Source organism: Zingiber officinale, chromosome 10B, assembly GCF_018446385.1.
Source record: "Zingiber officinale cultivar Zhangliang chromosome 10B, Zo_v1.1, whole genome shotgun sequence".
In the NCBI taxonomy this organism is placed as follows: Eukaryota; Viridiplantae; Streptophyta; class Magnoliopsida; order Zingiberales; family Zingiberaceae; genus Zingiber; species Zingiber officinale.
Genome location: NC_056005.1, coordinates 17,930,101 through 17,951,157, shown reverse-complemented (window position 1 = coordinate 17,951,157; position 21,057 = coordinate 17,930,101). Strand labels below are relative to the sequence as shown.

The following is a 21,057-nucleotide window of genomic DNA, read 5'->3' as shown; positions in this document are numbered from 1 at the left end:
TGACACCACACACCATGTTGTCTACTATATAAATTAATTGAATAATTACATTTAACAAATAAATGTAGATATTGACCAATGTGATTCTTTTATTTCAAAAATAAATGTTTACAAAAGCTAGGCTTTTAGTATACACTCCAACACAACATCCTACACTATGGTATGATAATATCATACATATCAAACAAAATCAAGCATGAAGGATAATGAGACTACATAGTAATAAAATAGATCATCTCTAAGGTCAAGCAAAATAAATATCATATGAATATAGTCAAGGTAATAAAACTACCAATCAAATCACAACTCCTACACTAAGATCAAAGATCTAAAGAAATAAGTCAAGAAATACCCGCCTCATTTGTAGACCGTTCTAATCGTCTTCAGTAGTTCGTCTCGAATCCAAATCTACATATACAGGCATGAAGAATATCTAAGGTTCCATAACCAATTACTCATCCCATTGATTAAATAATCTACATATAATCAGTCAATCTATTAATTAATTAATCAATCTAATTATTAATTAACCCTAAATTGATTAATAACCTCTCAATTAAATCTAGGTTTAAGCAGACAACCTAACCATCCCATCATTATGTATCAATCCATTACACTTAATTAATCCTTAAATATTACAAATGATTTCTTAATCCAATGATTAATCACCTTAATTAACCTGCTAATAGTTAATCAATTATCTTCTTAATCACCTTTATTACCTTAATCTTTCCTCTCTTCTTCTATGATGGCATACGACGATGACTGGTGGCATCCAGGCATCAGCTCATGGTGGCTGTAGTGGAGGCAACAATGATGATCGAATCGGACTGTGGGTGGTTGTTGTTCCGGTGTGGCTGGGCTAGGATTGAGCCATACTGTTTGTTCGTGGTAAGGAGAGGAAGTGGTGTCATCAGGAAGGGAGAGAGAGAGAAGGTGGCCTCCAGGTTGGCCCCGTAGCAACTACTGTGGTGGTGAGCAGAATCGGTGCGCCGACGTCTGAAGTGGACAAAAGCGACGACAGCCGATGGTCGTTCGATAGTGAAGTAGGGTCAGCGACGTCTGGCGATCAAGCAGTGCAATGACACAAGGTGCTCATGAGCAGTGGTGGTGTCAGGAGTGCAGCTGATGGGCTTCTGCTCGGGGCCGACATTGAGGGAGGAATCGGCTGGGGTATGAGGCGTAGTGGGGCTCTCAGGTAACCGGCATGGCGCCGACTGCTTGTGTGAGCACGAAGGGGAAGGCTTCAACTTCTAGAGAGAGACACGGTGAGGTGAGTGACTCCTAGGCTTTTTCTCTGACGACTTTGGAAGGCTCTTCCTTGGTTTACTTTTCCTCTTGGTGGTGGTCGTCTGGTGGATGACCTCTCTCTGGTGGTTCTTGGGGTGATTCAGAGGGTGCCAAGGGATATACTACTAGCTACTTTGGAGTGTTCTTCTCTAGCATAGGGGTTGTCTTCTCTCCGATGTTGTCGTTCATCTATTCGGTACACCTGTTCCTCCCCCCCTCCTTTGTTCTTCATGTTTTCCTCATCTTCCCCTCCCTCCTCTTTTCCGGATCCCGAAAGAAGATATTGTTCAGCCAACTCTCATTACAGCTCACGTCCTTGGAGGTTTCCGATGAATAGATTCTCTCCGGCCACCACGTTGCATGAAAGGAAACTCCTTGGAAAGTATTTTGCATTAATGGCCATTAATTAAAGTATTGCAATTTTAGGAAGCTAGTGTGGCAAATTTAAATTGATTTTAGCTGGGGCCATAGGTCTTAATTTGCTAGATCACGGTGATTCAATCAAGCACGTTGCCTCATCCAATTTGGTTTTCAAACTTAGTGAGTGGCTGGCTTTTCTCCTTTAACTCATCCACGTTGATTGTTGTATCCAATGGGGAAAAACAAAAAAGGGTTCAAGTATTCACCTTTGAGTCAAACCAAGGACTCATTTGAAGAGTGCAGATTTAGTAAATTGCAAGATACGGTCAACATGGCAGCAATTGATTTTGACAAAGCCGCTCCACATGTTGACGTTCACACCATAATGAGGTGGCTAGTGAGTTGGCAGATGTTGGGGCTGGAAATACATCTTCTAATGACCTTCCACATGGGCCTGATGAGCAACAAACTACAACGTCACCACTGGAAGGAGGAGACTATGTCGGCAATTGTGCAACAAGGGGAGAAAGCTAATCAATTGGAAGCCAATGACGCTACAGGAGCTGATAATCATCCTACCTAATCGACACAAAAGAAGACTTGGGCAAGCTTATTCAAGAACAACTGAAAGCCAACATCAGGCATGTCTTTGGAACAATACGAAGCTAAAGGCGACAAACTATCTTTCGATTTTGACAATATGACATTGAAGACTCCCTGGGTTTTTATCTTGTTGGTTGTTTCATGGGCCAACATCAAAGAAGAAATGGGGTGTATGCAATAGCCAGTTGATGGAAGGTTCCTTATAAATTTTTCATGCACAAAAGTGGGTGGGTGGTCTATCGTTTTGATACAAAAGAGGATCGAGATGGAGTCTTACAAGGAGGGTCTTATTTTGCTTTTGGAGTTTCCATTTTTTTGAAGATTATGCCATGGTATTTTCTGTTCCATGAGGATGGCTAGCTAGTCCCAGCTTGGATCCCAATCTATGGTTTACCACAGGATTGTTGATCACAGAAAGTATTGAGTATGGTTGGTTCAGAGGTAAGGAAACCTTTATACACTGATAACTTGACAAGATCAAGGGAGCGACTGGAGTATGCTTGTCTCTTGGTGGAGGTTCCGACCATTGGGGATAGAGTTAATGAAGTATCAATCACATTACCTACTAGAGTTCAGATTGATCTCAGAATTGTTTATGAAATGGTGCCTGATGTGGATCATATTGCATGTCACATGACACTTCAAAATTAATAAAGATTGGAACCCATTGAAACTAAAGATAAGAGTTGTAATAAGGAGTCCCGAGTCATATTTTTTTCCGAGGATAACTAATAAGTGCGTGTGAATTCTAGATTCAAATCTATTTTTAGGTTTTCTTATCAACTTTGAATTAATCTCGCCAATTCAGCAGAATGAATCTGGAACTCTATCTCCCTGTCCACAGAAATAGCTCTCATGATCACTATCATCTCATCACATTAGCAACAATAAAGTTCAGATTTTAATGCATCATCGAATTAAGTAAATCAATTAACAGATCATCAAATCACAACCACAATCAACGACATATAGCAGAGGTAAACAATTAAAAGCTCAAGTAAACATTCACTATTTAAGTTTAATCTCAAGCACAATAGATTAGTTGAACAGAACAAGGGTTTGCCAAACTCAATAACTAACTAAACACATTTTCAGTAAACGAAATGGAAAGTTCAAAATAGAAAGTAAATTGCAAACTATGCTATCAGATCATCAGATCTGAGCAAGGGAATTAGAAATCAAAGGTAAACAAAAACAAAACACATTCCATATTCAAAACCAAGATTCAACCACTCACTCTGTCATGACACAGAAATGCTCCTGGGAACCTCCCTTCAGGCATCCAACGAAGATTGTTCAAGCTCTCATCTAATATCAGATGATTCTCACAGCTCCTGGGTACCTCCCTTCAAGCTCGCAACAGCTGGTAATCACATCGCCCGAAGAACAGAGGATGAACTCTGTGAATTGCTTAACCAGATTGATTGATCAAATTAATCTAGTATTGCTGCGGAATGAAGATCGGAATGGAATTAGAAACTCTTGGGTACCTCCCTTCAAGCTCCGTGGATGGCAAAATTCGCAGATTGGGAACCTCGCTCGATATGGAATGTGGCAGTGAATAGAAATCAATCTCGCGGATTGGGGTACCTCCCTCTGCCACTCTCTGACATCGGATGATGGACGCCAACAGCTCAGAGATCGCCGTCGGTAGAGAAGACTTACTCTTGGATCTGGAATGGGGACGGAAGCATCAGGAGGAAGAAGATAAACAGTGAAAAATCGCGAGGAAAGAAAATGCCCGAGCCCTAAATCACTGTAGCTTCTCACGCCTTTTAAATAAACTTCTAATCTAATCAGATGGTCCATAATTCTTCCATCTTGATCAATGGTCCAAACATCTTAGATTTGGATCAAAAGCTCTGGATCTTCATCAATGGATGTGATCTACTTCCACATGGCTTGAATGGAATAGATCTTCGATGAATAGCTCATATCTCTCTTGATCCTAGATGGACGGTCCAAATTGCTGTAAAACTTGATTGCCTTGTTTAAACTCCTATTCGAGCACAATTTTGGTTCAAATTAATTCGAGTCCAAGATCCTTTGATGCCTACAAAATAACAATCAAATATTAGCATCAAGTAACGATAATTTGTAATTAAGTCCAAGAATAAATGCAATTCATGAAATGTGGTGTAAATATGAGTTTCAACTATGAACAAGACATCAAATCATGCATGTATGAATCAAAATAGTGTAACAAAATCATGATTATCAAATCCCCCACACTTAGTCTTGAACGTCCCATGCAAGTTAAGAAAACTAAAGATCCTACTTTAATGACACCTCCTAAATAAAGTTCTAAATATGCTTAGAAAAATAAAGAAGGAAAACCATCTAAGATTATCACATTCCAAAATCTCAAGCATTCATGGACATCAAACTTTACTCTTGGTTAATAACATAATGACTTCAATATATTATGACTAAATTGAAAATGATTTCACACTAAAATCTCACAAGATTTAATTTTTGGTGGCCCTCATCCTATTTCACATGTAATCACAATGGAGGGCACTCATGCTACTTGTGCTTCTTGCACTACCATATGCTTGCTTATCTTCAACTCTCCACCATGATCATGGATATCCATCACACTATGAAGGTTTATCATAAAGAATAACAAGAAGGAATCAATTACAATTCAAACATTAGTTAGATTGAATAGGAAGAAAGAGTTTGCAATAAATTCTAGTGGAAGATATGGATACCAAAAAATGCTATCTAATGAATTTTGGCCACTCTTCCCTACTTCCATTCTCCCTCAACTCACTTCCAATTACATCTCAAATGATAGATAATCTCATTTCCAATTAATGCAACAAATTAGGTTCAGAAACTCAATGTTAGATGTGTTGTTTTTATCTAACTAGCCGAGCTTACTCCCTTAGATTTGATCATAGGAAGACATTCATTCACTCTCAATTGAAGTATATCTTCTTCACTTCCTTTCAATCCTCAGCCTTTTGAATTCTTGGCACACAAAATAGCTTCAATTCAGATTTTGTACACTGCAGCTTCAATTCTATCAACATTCCTGCACATGACTTTGTAGATTTCAAGATCAATCTGATCATGTTTCCAAATTTGTAACTTTACTTACTTCCATTCTAAAACTCTCATCACATTCCTTTACTCAAAACTTGATACCCATTGAAGAAATGGTATGGTTTTTAGTGCATAAAGCAGTTTTCCAATTTCTGCACAGCATTTGCAGATTTCAGCAATTTCAATTTTCAGCATTTCTGTCTTGTACCAAAGTTACTGCCCTTCTCTTCATTCATTTTTTTTTCAAATCTCAGATTATAATCATGATTGTCTCTTGAATGGAGTAATACTTAACCATTTTATCTACCTATCCTTTTTGCCTTCATTTCTAAATCTACAGCTAACATTTGTTTCTGCACATATTACAGAATTTCAGTTGAGCTTCCACTTGTTTGAATGTTGCATACTAAATTTTGACACATATCTGATACAAAATGCACCTCCATATTTCTAGCTTTACTGCACTTCAATGTTTCAGCAGATTCAGCTATATGCAGAATTCAGCAAGATAACTGCAAACTCATTTCTGCATTTCTAATGTGCACAGATTCAGATTACTGTTTCCGGATTCGGCAACAAAAATCTGTTATGCACAGAACTTAGTCACCTGATAAAGCTCATCATACCACCTTAAAAGTCACCCATTCACAACATTCCTGCTCAGAAATCAAATGTATCAATTCTGGGCACAAGCAAAACGACCGTTTTAATCTCAATGCACTTCCACATCTCAAACCACTCCAATCTTCAATTCTCTCTTTCAATGCCTTCCATCAATCCACCAAAACACTCAATAAGAGACTACACACCTCCCCCACACTTAATCCTTTGTCGGTCCCAGGCAAAAATTCCTTTCCTTTTCTTGCACTTCATTGGTAAAAAGAATTCAAACTTAAACATATTTATTTTAGCACTGGATTCTGCACTCCACAGATTTAAAACTGCAACTACTTCCCTGCACAATCCACTATTTCTTGATCAATTCATCAGCTATAGAATTACTACATATTACAGATTCATTTCAGCAAACTTAAAAGTCAACATTCTTGTACCAAACAACACTTCAATGGGTAAGGAAAGTTGCTACATATTTGTTTCAAGCAATAAGAGATCTTCAAATAGTCCCTCACTAAATTACAGAACTCATAATGCCAAGTTGATACAAAATTTTATACTATTCTTAATATTGAATTCTATTTTGTTCTTTGTTTCTTCATTTGCCTTTACACTTGTAAAAACCTCCATTTTATTTCTATCACAGCTCCCTTTTCCATTTGTTACTGACAATACCAAAATTTAACTTGAGTTTCTATTTTTAACAACCACACTTAATTCCAGCTTCATAGTTACTGATTCCAGAATTCTTGAAACCTGTTCATCGTTTTGTTACTGAAAATACAAGAGCTTCACTTGTGTTTCTCAATAATTTGAGTGTCGCTCCAAAGATTTTTTATTCTATCTTCAAGTGCTTCATTAGTGGAATGATACTTACCAATTGAATTTTGAATTATGATCCATTTTGATAAGATTCCAGTAGCTACAAGAGCCCACTGCTTCAGTTCTGTTTCTGAATTTCTTGCATTGAATTTCTGCAGATTTTACCCAGAGCCTTTGTCTTCCTTACTCCTTCTCAAAGTTTAACTTACATTCTGACATGCTTCATGAAATGAGTAATACCTCATCATTAAAAGTTCCAATCCTATTTTCTTCCATTTAATGCTTCAGTTTCAGTAATTCACAGTTTCTGAATTTTCTCTTCACTTGTTTTTTATTTCAGCAATTCAAATCCTTTGCTATCAAAGTATAAAGTCTGTAGAAATCACGGAAGGCCTCTGATACCATTTGTTTCTGCACCCCACAGAGCTTCACTTGACCCTTTTCACTGATTAAAATTCTACTCTTGAATCTTGATACTACTTTGATACAAACTTTTCACAACCCACTATATTTTCACAAGAGTTTCATATTTCAGATTTAGCTTCATTTGATTTCCTTAACATTCCCAAATCTCTTCTGCAACTTATGTCATTTCTGAAGCTCTTCTTGTCACTGCCCTTTACTGCATTCCACGGCATTGGCGATACTTCTTATGTACTCATTTTCATTAAATCCAACTTAATGTTGTTCAACTTAGAGAGAACTTTACAACCCTTCCATTATTGTGGGATTCCTGCATTTAATTCCTTCCAGATTTGCAACACACAATTCTGAATTTCTGAAGTCAATGGTTTCAATTTTGCTTCTTCTGATTTCCTTTTACTTGTATGGGTGAAGAACCAACTGAACTCACAGCAACACTTCCTTAAACCCAACTCATGCAAGCCCCTACTCAAGCATCAGTTAACTCTTCATCAGAATTGTTCAACTGAATTTTCAGTGATTTTAATTCTATTAAGTTCTGGAAATTGCAAATTCTATACTAACATCAATCATAAGAACATCAAGTTCAATGCAACTCAGCTTACAGAGTGCACAACAGTAATGTTCAGATTTAGCAAGCCTACATCTTCTCTTCACTGTCCATACAATTGTACCCAGATTTCAACAACCAGTCAAGTATTAATTCCTTGTCTCTCCGCTTGAACTTCCCCTTGGCTTGAATGTTGCTCCCAATTTTTGATACACCATTTGATACACAACAGTTTCCAGCTTCCTTGTTTCTGCACTTCCATGTTCTGCAGATTTCCTGTTTCTGTGGATTCATGTTTCTGTTATAAATTCCATTCTGAATTTTCTCCACTTCGATTTGAGTTCACGAATTAGCCAACCTTTAATCCAATTGCTCAACAGCAATGTTTCCAGATTCTACACCAACTCTCAATCTGTTTCTCACTGAAATTCTCACAGCATCCCAGCAGTGATCAGCTTCCATGTTTCCAAAACAGAAATGTTCAAAATCAGTGATATTTCTGAAATCAGTGATGTTCAAAATGGTTGTGACTTCCAGATTTGAGCAGTGAAGATTTCTATGGTTTTCTCGAATGGCAGTGATCAGCATGGCCGGATTTTAGCATTCAGAATTCAGTAATTTCAAAACCTTCTCCCAAACCTATCTATGGTGTTTTAAATGTATCACCATAGTATCAAATTCCAAAATTCAAGGCTATAGAAGCTTGCTCTTGACATGTTCAAACTCAGAGAATGGATACCTTTAGCACAGAATGATAAGAGCCATTCATTCACAAAAGATTTTACAGCATTTTTGCACAAGAAACACCTCCCAAAACCAGCCCTTGCTCAACCATTTTCCAAACCCTGAAACCTTCCTGAATTGTACAGAATTCAAACTCCATAGCCTCTAACATTAAACTCCATGGCATCATCCCAACACTCCATCATCATTAGCTTGAATATGAATTCCGGCCATAAACAAATGCATCCAATTACTCCAAGCACTCAAAAACACAAAACACCTCCCCCACACTTGAACTTTGTCCTCTTGGCCAAATCACTCATCATATAACATTCAAAATATCCACATCCAAAGAAAAATTAAGAATTAAGATAAAATAAAATGATATGATGATTAACAAGAAGATTAGCAAGAAACATGTGGAAGAGTGGAAAACAAAGGATACACTTTCATAAGTATGATCCCATCCATGGAATGTAGTTTTGAAAGAATCAAAGCAAGTTCTAGAGTAACAATAACATAAGTGCATCACTCAATTAAGGTTCATCCTCACTAAGTATAAATGTATCATCTCAATTTACCAATCAAGTGTCCATCATTAAGTAACAACCTTGAGAAAATTAAAAGTCCATTTATGACATTAAGCCCAAAATAAGATACTCAAATCTAGCTCACATTCTCTATCTCTAACATATCATAGGAAAATGTTAAGGGGTGTCATTTTCTTATTCAAAGTCAAAACTAAATGCAATAAGAAAACTTCCTATAGTAAAGAATTAATTTCTCAGAACCAAAATCAACATTTGCACACAAGGAATTTATTGAAGAAAAGACTAAACTCAAAGCATGAATTAAAATGCAAAAGAAAACTAAATTGGAACCAACTCTCCTTTATTCCCGGTGGTTGAAGAAGATTTAGTCAGAGAATCCACTCTGGTAGTGGAGTAATTATGGTTACAATCAAATTCTTTTTATTCATCATTTTGCTTTTGAAAATTCTCTCTGGAGGTTGGAGGCGATTCGGATTAAGTACTCATTTTAAACATCTATTGTGTCCTACAAAAGCAAATAAAAACAACTCCACCCGAACACTTTCATGATAAGAGAATAGTGAAACATAATTAATCTTTACACTAAATGTATCAACATGAGCATCACATTCTATAATTCAAAAACTAGTGCCTTAAAGAAATTTTCTAAAAAATCACAAGAAACACTAACCTTGTCATGTTGAAAGGTACATGTGGGTTCTAAAATGGTGTTTGTGACCTCCTCATCATCAAGTAATGGTTCAAGCTCTGGTTCAGGTGATTCTTGGGATATTGCTTCCAATGTGCAATCCCCTACACTTATATCATCAATATCTAGTTCAGGTGATTGTGCAACTGGAAAAAGTTATTCTTGAGGTATTGCTTTTAATGTGCAATCCCCTACACTTATATCATAAACAAGTAAATGTTCAGTTCCTGCATCATTCATAATATCTACAGCAATAATATTAGTAGAATCAAAAATCTATACAACTACATCATCATCACAAAAAATACTAGAAAAATCTTGTGAAGTAATGGAAGTAGGGTCAGGCCTGACACAATCTCTACTTTCCATCTCCCCACTGGAGTTTTATGTTTGTAGCTGGATGATAAATGATGCAATTTGATCTAATTGAATCTATATATTCAGTATCCTTGTAAATTGTTGCTCTTGATGCTCTCTCATTTGCTTTATAACCTTATTGGCTTTCCATGTTGACACTTCAAATTGAGGATCATTCTTCAAAAACCCATATGAATTTTGGTAGGTTGGATTTAGCTCAATAAATGGTCTTTGTGCATTTTCATACCTGAAATATGAATGATCCACTCAATTAAAATTATAAGTATTAGAAAATGACTCATACCTATTTTGTTGATCCATGGTTGGACAAAATTGATGCTCAAGCTGAAAATACTGACTCTCCATTCCACCTCCAAAATGTTGAAAATATCGATCCATGATAAAATAAATCTCCTGTTCTTACACTACAACACTAACAATCAATATTAGAAGACTCAAGAGCATATAATTTCAAACACATAGATATATTTGTAACGACCACCCTTCTTACCACTAGTCTGTAAGGGTGACCGTTACTAACTTAACTACTAACTCCCTAACGTGGTTAACGCTACCTACTTGACTACTAACTTTTTTTTTAAAACTATTGTCAGGCCTCGAGAGAGATTTCTGCTAGACAAAAATTCCGACAGCACCTCCCCTGTACCGGTGACAATAATCATGGATACATATATAACAATCATATTAAACAAACAACCACGCAGTTCTAATAAATATAAAACATAAAACATCTAAGAAGCTAAACCAAATCATCACATGGTGGCAAAAACTCCAATAGTCTAAATACAAGTATTTATAGATTTCTAAAACTTAGTCCCAAGGCTTCCATAGTCCACACATCACACCTCCATCAGCTCCTTGTCTCCTTCCTTTCATACTTTAGCTTTTCCTTTATCTTTACCTTTATCTGCAGTAGGAGGAAAGTAGTATCTATAAGCATAAAGCTTAGTAAGCGCTATCTAACTCACAAAACCTCGATATGAAAAGCATGTGTACGAAATAAATTCGAAACATGATAAGAACTACTCATGCTTACTAAAAACAGCAAGCAAAGTATAACTAACTGAAATACTAAACATGTGAAGCTAGTCATGCTCATAAATAGCAGTAGAAAGTCTCAATGGCATGCTAATATAAAAGAACTAACTTGCTGAATTTAAAGAGATAGAAATGACTATCTTGCTGAAATAAAACTAAGACAGTTAACTTACTGAAATTGAAACAAAAAGAACTATCTTGCTGATTTCTGAACTTAAATTAAGTTTATTTCTTTTGTTCCAAAAACTTATATATATATATATATATTTCAAAATAGATAATAAACTTCTTCTTGGGCCCGGCATTGTACCACTTTGCGCGCATCCTTAATAAGAGTCGAGGTAGCTAATCCCGAAACTACTAAGGTACTTCTAGGCCTTGTGCCTAGGGGCATCTTGGAGCTCATCCCTTGGACCTTGTGTCCGGTACATGCCCTTTAAAAGTAAAATACTTTTTATCTTTAAATACTTCTTATAATAAAATGTCTTGGCATTTTAATAAGCACCTTGTGTGCCAAAATCCCTAAAGTCTTGACTTCGGAATCTTACTTAAGGCTTTAGCCTTTTTCTTTCTTTTCTTTATCTTTCTTTTACTTATCTTTTGGTAATTTAGTAGAGGATCATAACTAAATCCAAAAGTAGATCTGTTCATGCTAAATGAGGTAGTAAAGAAACTTAAATCTAAACTGCATACTATCCTAAACAAATTCTGCATGCTTTGTTAACAAAATTCTAAAATACTATAAATACATGCTATCCATGTTCATTGCATATCTATAAAAACTAAAACTATATATTGAACACATGTTGTTCAAGTTCATTGCATATATATACAGAAAACTAAGCAAAGCAATAAGAAAATCTGCTTGTCTAACCGCAATAAGAAAATATGCTTGTCTAAAAGCAATGGAAGCTACTGGTGAAGTAAAACAAAACATGTTTCAAAATCAAGCAAAAATGAAAGTCATGTTCTTCTTCTCTTGTTCATAATATAGGCAAATATTGATTGACTTTGCATGACCCCTTGGACTTATTCCGTATACAAATCACACACGTGCTTGGAATTAATGACTTAAATGTTAAACAAGGAAGTATCCACCTCAGTAAACAAAACAAACTGATCATTGCTCATTAAGGTTGATACGGATCAAAGAAGATTCCAAGTTTTCAATATTAAAGCACTCTTCATAAACCAAAACTAGAATGAACGCTGCTATTGTTCATTTCACAACAAAAATGCAAAACAAAACCCCGAGAGCTACTCCTACCGCAGGTGAGAAGCACTTACATCGGGTTCTTGGACTTACAACCGAAGGGAAATGCTTTAGGGTTTCGGTGGAGCTTCGATTCTACCGGTTCCTTGTATCTCCCGAGTTCTCCTTGTCGGAATGGTCACCCACGGGTGAAAACCGGCCGGAAAAGCACGTCGCCGACGCCGGAGGGAGGAACCCTAGCCTTGGCTGCGGTTTCGCCCGAGAGAAGAAAATGGCGTCGCGTGCGTGGGGAGAAAAGGAGAGATTAGGTTTTAGGTTTCGGGAAAAGAAAATAATCTCCTTTAATAACCTGGATTATTTCGGTTCCATCTATTACTTAAATTAATTCCGCCCCATATATGATTAACGAAACAATTACAACTCAGTTGGTTGGCTACTGCTTGGCTCATACTTGGAATCGCGGGTTCAAAACTCGCTGCAACCCCTCTTTTTCCGAGTATTATCTATTACTAACTTCTACCTTATATACATTTTATTCCATATATAATTAACAAAACAACTACAGACCGGTTGGTTGGGCTGGGTTCAGCTGAGATTCGACTCGGGTCAAGGTCTCGGGTTCGAGTCTCACCTTCAACGGTTTTTATCAAAACTTCTTTCTTTTTATAACCCTACTGAACGACCTCCAAAAATTACATAAAAATACTCTAAAAATTCCTAAAAATCTCTAGAATATTTTAAAAAGTATTTCCAAATATTTTTATGGACTTTTAGAACTTAAAATAGGGAAAATTGGGTCGTTACAATTCCCCATACCTTATAAAAAGTTCGTCCTCGAACTTAGAATAGCTCTGGATACTGCTGTCTCATACTGTCCTCCAGTTCCCAAGTGACTTCCTCGTGCTTCTGGTTCTGCCAGATAACCTTCACTAGTGGCACTTCTTTATTTCTTAGTCTCTTGACTGCTCTATCCACTATCTGTGTAGGTCTACTCTCATAACTAAGATCCTCTTGGATCTGCACTGACTGAGGCTGAATCACTTGGCTCGGGTCATGGAGGCACTTCTTTAACATGGAGACATGAAACACATTGTGTATTGCTGACATGTCTTGTGATAATTCCAGCTTGTAAGCTACCTTCCCAATCCTATCTGTAATCAGGTAAGGTCCTACATAGCGAGGACTTAATTTGCCCTTCTTGCCAAATCTCATCACTCCCTTCATAGGAGCAACTTTGAGAAAAACTGAATCTCCTACTTGAAATTCCAGTGGCCTACGGCGTGTGTCAGCATAGCTTTTCTGTCAACTCTGGGCAGTCTCAATCCTCTGTCTGATTTTCTGAATAGCCTGAGTGGTTTCTTCTATCAGCTCTGTCTGAATACCCAGCTCTACTTCCATTTCCTTTCTTTCACCTGCTTCTTGCCAGCATATAGGTGATCTGCACTTTCTGCCATACAACGCCTCATATGGTGCCATCCTGATGGTGGCTTGGTAGCTGTTGTTGTAGGCAAATTCAGCTAAGCACAGATACTTGCACCAATTGCCTTTAAAATCTAGTGCACAAGCCCTGAGCATATCTTCTAGAATCTGATTTACTCGCTCTGTCTGTCCATCAGTCTGAGGATGGAAAGCTGTGCTGAACTTGAGTTTGGTGCCTAGTGCTGTCTGAACACATTCCCAGAAGTGAGAGGTGAAGCGCTCATCTCTATCAGACACAATAGATTTGGGAACTCCATGAAGTCTGATCACTTCCTTAACATATAACTGCGCCAACTGCTCTATAGAGTGGGACACCTTGATGGCTAGAAAATGGGCAAACTTGGTCAATCTATCCACTATTACCCATATTGCATCATATCCATTCGTAGTTCTCGGGAGACCTGTTATAAAGTCCATGGATATGTCTTCCCACTTCCACTCTGGTATTGAAAGAGGTTGTAGCATCCCTCCTGGTCTCTGGTGTTCTGCTTTGACTCTCTGACATATCAGGCAGGTACTGACATATTTAGCTACATCTCCTTTGAGTCCAGACCACCAGAACCTCTGTTTCAGATCTTGATACATCTTGGTGGAACCAGGATGCATAGAGTACGGTGTACTGTGAGCTTCTTCTAAAATTTTCTTTCTCAGCTCTTCATCATTGGGAACACAAAGGCAACTCCCCTGATAAAGAATTCCACTGTCTGATACTCGAAATTCGGAATTTTCTTCTTCTCGTATCCCTTGCTTGATCTTTTGGATATCCGGATCTTCACTTTGCTTCTTCTGTATATCCTCAAGCAGGGTTGACTCTAGAGTCAATGCAGAGAGTTGCCCATAAATAATTTCAAGTCCGAAATCTGACAACTCCTTCTGTAGTGGCAGGGCTAATGATGACAAGGACATCAGGGATGCACTGGATTTTCTGCTTAGTGCATCTGCCACTTTATTAGCTTTACCTGGGTGGTAGAGGATTTCACAGTCATAATCTTTGACCAACTCTAGCCACCTGCGCTGTCTCATGTTTAAGTCCTTCTGAGTGAAGAAGTACTTAAGACTCTGATGGTCTGTGAAGATTCTGCACTGGACTCCATACAAGTAGTGTCGCCAGAGTTTCAGTGCAAAGACCACAGCCGCCAGCTCTAGATCATGAGTGGGGTAGTTCTTCTCGTAGTCTTTGAGTTGTCTGGAAGCATAAGCTATAACTTTTCCTTCTTGCATAAGTACAGCTCCTAGGCCCATCTTGGAAGCATCACTGTAGATGTCAAAACTCTTGTCACTCTCTGGAACTGTCAGAATGGGAGCACTGGTCAGTCTCTTCTTTAGCTCTTGAAAACTCTGCTCACATTTATCTGACCATTCAAACTTCTTATTCTTCCTGGTGAGGGATGTAAGTGGAGAGGCTATTCTGGAAAAGTCTTCCACGAATTTCCTGTAATACCCAGCTAAACCAAGGAAGCTTCTGATCTCCCTGGCATTCTTGGGTCTCTTCCAATTGTTGACCGCTTCTACTTTGGCTGGATCTACTTGTATGCCTTCTCTAGAAACGATGTGACCTAGAAATGCTACCTGCTCCAACCAGAATTCGCACTTTGAGAATTTAGCATAGAGTTGTTTTTGTTGAAGGGTCTGCAGAACTATTCTCAAGTGCGTGTCATGCTCCTCTGGGGTCCTTGAATAGATTAGAATGTCGTCGATGAATACAATTACAAATTTGTCAAGGTATTCTCTGAACACTCTGTTCATGAGGTCCATGAAAACTGCAGGTGCATTAGTCACACCAAAAGGCATGACTACGAACTCGTAGTGTCCGTATCTGGTCCTGAAAGCCTTGTCCTTCACTTTCAACTGATGGTACCCAGAGCGCAGGTCTATCTTGGAGAACACTGTTGCCCCTCTCAACTGATCAAATAAGTCATCGATTCTAGGCAGTGGATACTTGTTCTTGATGGTCACTTGATTCAGAGCCCTATAATCTATGCACATCGGCATAGATCCATCCTTCTTCTTGACAAACAACACAGGAGCTCCCCAAGGTGAGTGACTAGGGCGGATGAAGCCCTTGTCAAGTAGCTCCTGAAGTTGCTCTTGTAACTCCTTTAGCTCTGCTGGAGACATGCGATATGGAGCTTTTGAAATTGGACCGGTACCAGGAACCAGTTCAATCTCAAACTCCACTTCTCTGTTGGGAGGTAGTCCAGGTAGCTCTTCCGGAAATACCTCTGGATACTCACAGATTACCCAAACTTCCTCCTGCTTAGGTCTTTCTTCTTCTTCTGTACTCACAATGAATGCAAGAAAACCAGCACACCCTTTAGCTAGCATCCGTGAGTGTGAGGGAAGAGAGGAATTTCGAGTCTTCCTCTTTGCACTCTAGAAATTCAAAGGATGATTCACCTTCGGACTAAAGATTACTTTCCTTCTGCGGCAACCGTATTTGCTAAGGAAATCCATACCCAAAATGATATCGAAATCCTGCATAGCGAGGACTACCAGATTAACACATAGCTCTCGGTCTGAAATTCTGACTGGTACAGACCGAAGCCACTGACTGGATTCCATGACTTCCCCAGAAGGTAGGGTTGTCAGGAACCTGGAATTCATGCTTTCTATAGGTACCTGTAATTCTTTGGCAAAAGGTATGGATACAAAAGAATGGGTCGCCCCAGTATCAAATAGTGCAGTAGCTATATGCTGAAAAATAACTACTTGACCTGTTACGACCGTGGAGGCACTAGCAGCTTCCTCTTTAGTAAGGGAGAATACTCTGGCATCGGCTGAAACTGGTGGAGCTTCCAACCTTCCTTGACCGAGCTGAGGTCCTTCCAGAGTTGCAAGCATGTAATGTAACTGAGGCTTGCCTCCATATTGTATTGGCTGTGGCTGAGGTGCTTTGAACTTGTTAGGACACTGTTTAGCCATGTGTCCTTCCTGACCACAAGAATAACATCCAGTCTTACCCAAAAGACAGGCTCCCGAATGTGTTCTCCCACATTTGGAGCAGGGAGGGAAATTAGTCTGCTTGTTTTCTGGTCCTCCCTTCTGGTTACTCCCTGAATTCCACTGCTTTCTCTTAGTACCCTTGCCTTTCCAGTTCTGATTATTTAACTGGGGTTTCTGACTTCCCCCAGTCTTGGTTTCTATCTTGATTGGCTTGTGCTGCTCTCGTTGTGCCTTCATGCTGTTCAGGTAATGCTCAGCTACTAAGGCTCTGCTGACCAGCTCTTCGCCAGTCTGGGGCTGATGAGTTCCACTACTCACATTAAGTGCTATTACTGGCTTCAGCATCCTGAGCATCAGTCTGACTCGTTCCTTCTCTGTGCTTACTAGCTCTGGGCAAAGACGAGCTAGCCGGTTGAATCTTTTAACTACTTCCTCCACTGTCAGATCACCCTGTCTGAACTCCATAAACTCCTCGTAGTGCTTATTGGTGATCCTTTGGCAGAAGAACTCGTCATAGAACTCTGTCTCAAAATCAATCCATCTCATCTGATTGACCGCCCTCTTGCTCTTGACTCTCTCCCACCACATGCGTGCGTCTCCAGATAGGCAAAAAGAGGCACACTTGACCTTCTCAACTTCTGGCCAGTCAAGAAGCTCCATGGTGCTCTCCAGTGTCTTGAACCAAGCCTGGGCATCCTAGGGCTCAGTCGTGCCTGAGAAGCTCTCTGGTTTCAGTTTCAGCCACTGTATGAGGTAAGCTTCTTGTCTCTGGGGTGCTGTGACGACTCCCTGGGCAGCTGGTGGAACCTCAGTTACCCCTGGAGTCTCCACAGTTACTGTTTGAGGTGTGGGAGGAACTGGTTGCTGATTCGCCATCAGATTGACGATCACTTGCTGTTGCTCTGCTACTTGTCTCTGGAGTTGAGCAACAACTTCAGAGAGATTTGGTTCAGTTGCTCCTAGCCCTTCGTTCTCCTGAGCCTGGTCCTCAGTACGAGCGGTACGGGGACGTCCTCTTCTTGACATCTAATTATGCAAAGAAAGAAAGACTTGATATATTCTTTATCCTTTCTAACCAAACTTAGGTATATGAATAAAAGAGAAACAAACTTCTATCTTACTAAAGCACATATAAGCAATTTCTCCATACTGCAAATAATAAAGAAGCATAAAAGGAAAAAACTTAAATATTTTCTTACTTGAAGACGGCAAGGATGATGCTGATGTGTGTGTGATGCTGGAGAATGGGAACTGCTCTGATACCAACTGTAACGACCACCCTTCTTACCACTAGTCTGTAAGGGTGACCGTTACTAACTTAACTACTAACTCCCTAACGTGGTTAACGCTACCTACTTGACTACTAACTTTTTTTTAAAAACTATTGTCAGGCCTCGAGAGAGATTTCTGCTAGACAAAAATTCCGACAGCACCTCCCCTGTACCGGTGACAATAATCATAGATACATATATAACAATCATATTAAACAAACAACCACGCAGTTCTAATAAATATAAAACATAAAACATCTAAGAAGCTAAACCAAATCATCACATGGTGGCAAAAACTCCAATAGTCTAAATACAAGTCTTTATAGATTTCTAAAACTTAGTCCCAAGGCTTCCATAGTCCACACATCACACCTCCATCAGCTCCTTGTCGCCTTCCTTTCATACTTTAGCTTTTCCTTTATCTTTACCTTTATCTGCAGTAGGAGGAAAGTAGTATCTATAAGCATAAAGCTTAGTAAGCGCTATCTAACTCACAAAACCTCGATATGAAAAGCATGTGTACGAAATAAATTCGAAACATGATAAGAACTACTCATGCTTACTAAAAACAGCAAGTAAAGTATAACTAACTGAAATACTAAACATGTGAAGCTAGTCATGCTCATAAATAGCAGTAGAAAGTCTCAATGGCATGCTAATATAAAAGAACTAACTTGCTGAATTTAAAGAGATAGAAATGACTATCTTGCTGAAATAAAACTAAGACAGTTAACTTGCTGAAATTGAAACAAAAAGAACTATCTTGCTTATTTCTGAACTTAAATTAAGTTTATTTCTTTTGTTCCAAAAACTTATATATATATATATATATATATATATATATATATTTCAAAATAGATAATAAACTTCTTCTTGGGCCCGGCATTGTACCACTTTGCGCGCATCCTTAATAAGAGTCGAGGTAGCTAATCCCGAAACTACTAAGGTACTTCTAGGCCTTGTGCCTAGGGGCATCTTGGAGCCCATCTCTTGGATCTTGTGTCCGGTACATGCCCTTTAAAAGTAAAATACTTTTTATCTTTAAATACTTCTTATAATAAAATGTCTTGGCATTTTAATAAGCACCTTGTGTGCCAAAATCCCTAAAGTCTTGACTTCGGAATCTTACTTAAGGCTTTAGCCTTTTTCTTTCTTTTCTTTATCTTTCTTTTACTTATCTTTTGGTAATTTAGTAGAGGATCATAACTAAATCCAAAAGTAGATCTGTTCATGCTAAATGAGGTAGTAAAGAAACTTAAATCTAAACTGCATACTATCCTAAACAAATTCTGCATGCTTTGTTAACAAAATTCTAAAATACTATAAATACATGCTATCCATGTTCATTGCATATCTATAAAAACTAAAACTATATATTGAACACATGTTGTTCAAGTTCATTGCATATATATACAGAAAACTAAGCAAAGCAATAAGAAAATCTGCTTGTCTAACCGCAATAAGAAAATATGCTTGTCTAAAAGCAATGGAAGCTACTGGTGAAGTAAAACAAAACATGTTTCAAAATCAAGCAAAAATGAAAGTCATGTTCTTCTTCTCTTGTTCATAATATAGGCAAATATTGATTGACTTTGCATGACCCCTTGGACTTATTCCGTATACAAATCACACACGTGCTTGGAATTAATGACTTAAATGTTAAACAAGGAAGTATCCACCTCAGTAAACAAAACAAACTGATCATTGCTCATTAAGGTTGATACGGATCAAAGAAGATTCCAAGTTTTCAATATTAAAGCACTCTTCATAAACCAAAACTAGAATGAACGCTGCTATTGTTCATTTCACAACAAAAATGCAAAACAAAACCCCGAGAGCTACTCCTACCGCAGGTGAGAAGCACTTACATCGGGTTCTTGGACTTACAACCGAAGGGAAATGCTTTAGGGTTTCGGTGGAGCTTCGATTCTACCGGTTCCTTGTATCTCCCGAGTTCTCCTTGTCGGAATGGTCACCCACGAGTGAAAACCGGCCGGAAAAGCACGTCGCCGACGCCGGAGGGAGGAACCCTAGCCTTGGCTGCGGTTTCGCCCGAGAGAAGAAAATGGCGTCGCGTGCGTGGGGAGAAAAGGAGAGATTAGGTTTTAGGTTTCGGGAAAAGAAAATAATCTCCTTTAATAACCTGGACTATTTCGGTTCCATCTATTACTTAAATTAATTCCGCCCCATATATGATTAACGAAACAATTACAGCTCAGTTGGTTGGCTGCTGCTTGGCTCGTACTTGGAATCGCGGGTTCAAAACTCGCTGCAACCCCTCTTTTTCCGAGTATTATCTATTACTAACTTCTACCTTATATACATTTTATTCCATATATAATTAACAAAACAACTACAGACCGGTTGGTTGGGCTGGGTTCGGCTGAGATTCGGCTCGGGTCAAGGTCTCGGGTTCGAGTCTCACCTTCAACAGTTTTTATCAAAACTTCTTTCTTTTTGTAACCCTACTGAACGACCTCCAAAAATTACATAAAAATACTCTAAAAATTCCTAAAAATCTCTAGAATATTTTAAAAAGTATTTCCAAATATTTTTATGGACTTTTAGAACTTAAAATAGGAAAAATTGGGTCGTTACAATATTAATATTAAAGAACTTGACAATTCAAGAATAAGTCAACATGAAAATATAAAAAGATAAGCAATAAAATCAATAAAGATGTTAAACAAAGAAAACCAACCAATACACAATCTAAAATAAACACACGCTACTAGTTATGGTTCCCCGGTAACGGCACCAAAATTTTGATGTGGACCATATTGCATGTCACGTGACACTTTAAAATTAATAAAGATTGGAACCCATTGAAACTAAAGATAAGAGTTGCATTAAGGAGTCTCAAGTCGTATTTTTTTCCCGAGGATAACTAATAAGTGTGTGTGAATTCTAGATTCAAATCTAATTTTAGGTTTTCTTGTCAACTTTGAATTAATCTTGCCAATTCAGCAGAATAAATCCGGAACTCTATCTCCCTATCCATGGAAATAGCTCTCATGATCACTATCTTCTCATCATATTAGCAACAATAAAGTTCAGAT

The 21,057-nt window shown here is 38.3% G+C and overlaps 2 long non-coding RNA genes across 3 annotated transcripts; both read right to left on the bottom strand.

The window, feature by feature from the left end:
• Positions 1-3,311: 3,311 nt before the first annotated feature.
• On the bottom strand, positions 3,312-12,933 carry LOC122028726. Of its 2 annotated transcripts, none has more exons than XR_006124934.1 (3): positions 12,380-12,933; positions 6,797-10,961; positions 3,312-4,306 (listed from the first exon to the last, which is right to left on the bottom strand). It is a non-coding gene; the product is annotated as an uncharacterized LOC122028726 (long non-coding RNA). The 2 variants fall into 2 exon arrangements; XR_006124933.1 differs by having other exon boundaries at positions 9,659-10,961.
• Positions 12,934-18,188: 5,255 nt separating this feature from the next.
• LOC122029709 lies at positions 18,189-20,137 on the bottom strand. The gene is made up of 2 exons (XR_006125160.1): positions 19,867-20,137; positions 18,189-18,432 (listed from the first exon to the last, which is right to left on the bottom strand). It is a non-coding gene; the product is annotated as an uncharacterized LOC122029709 (long non-coding RNA).
• Positions 20,138-21,057: the final 920 nt, after the last annotated feature.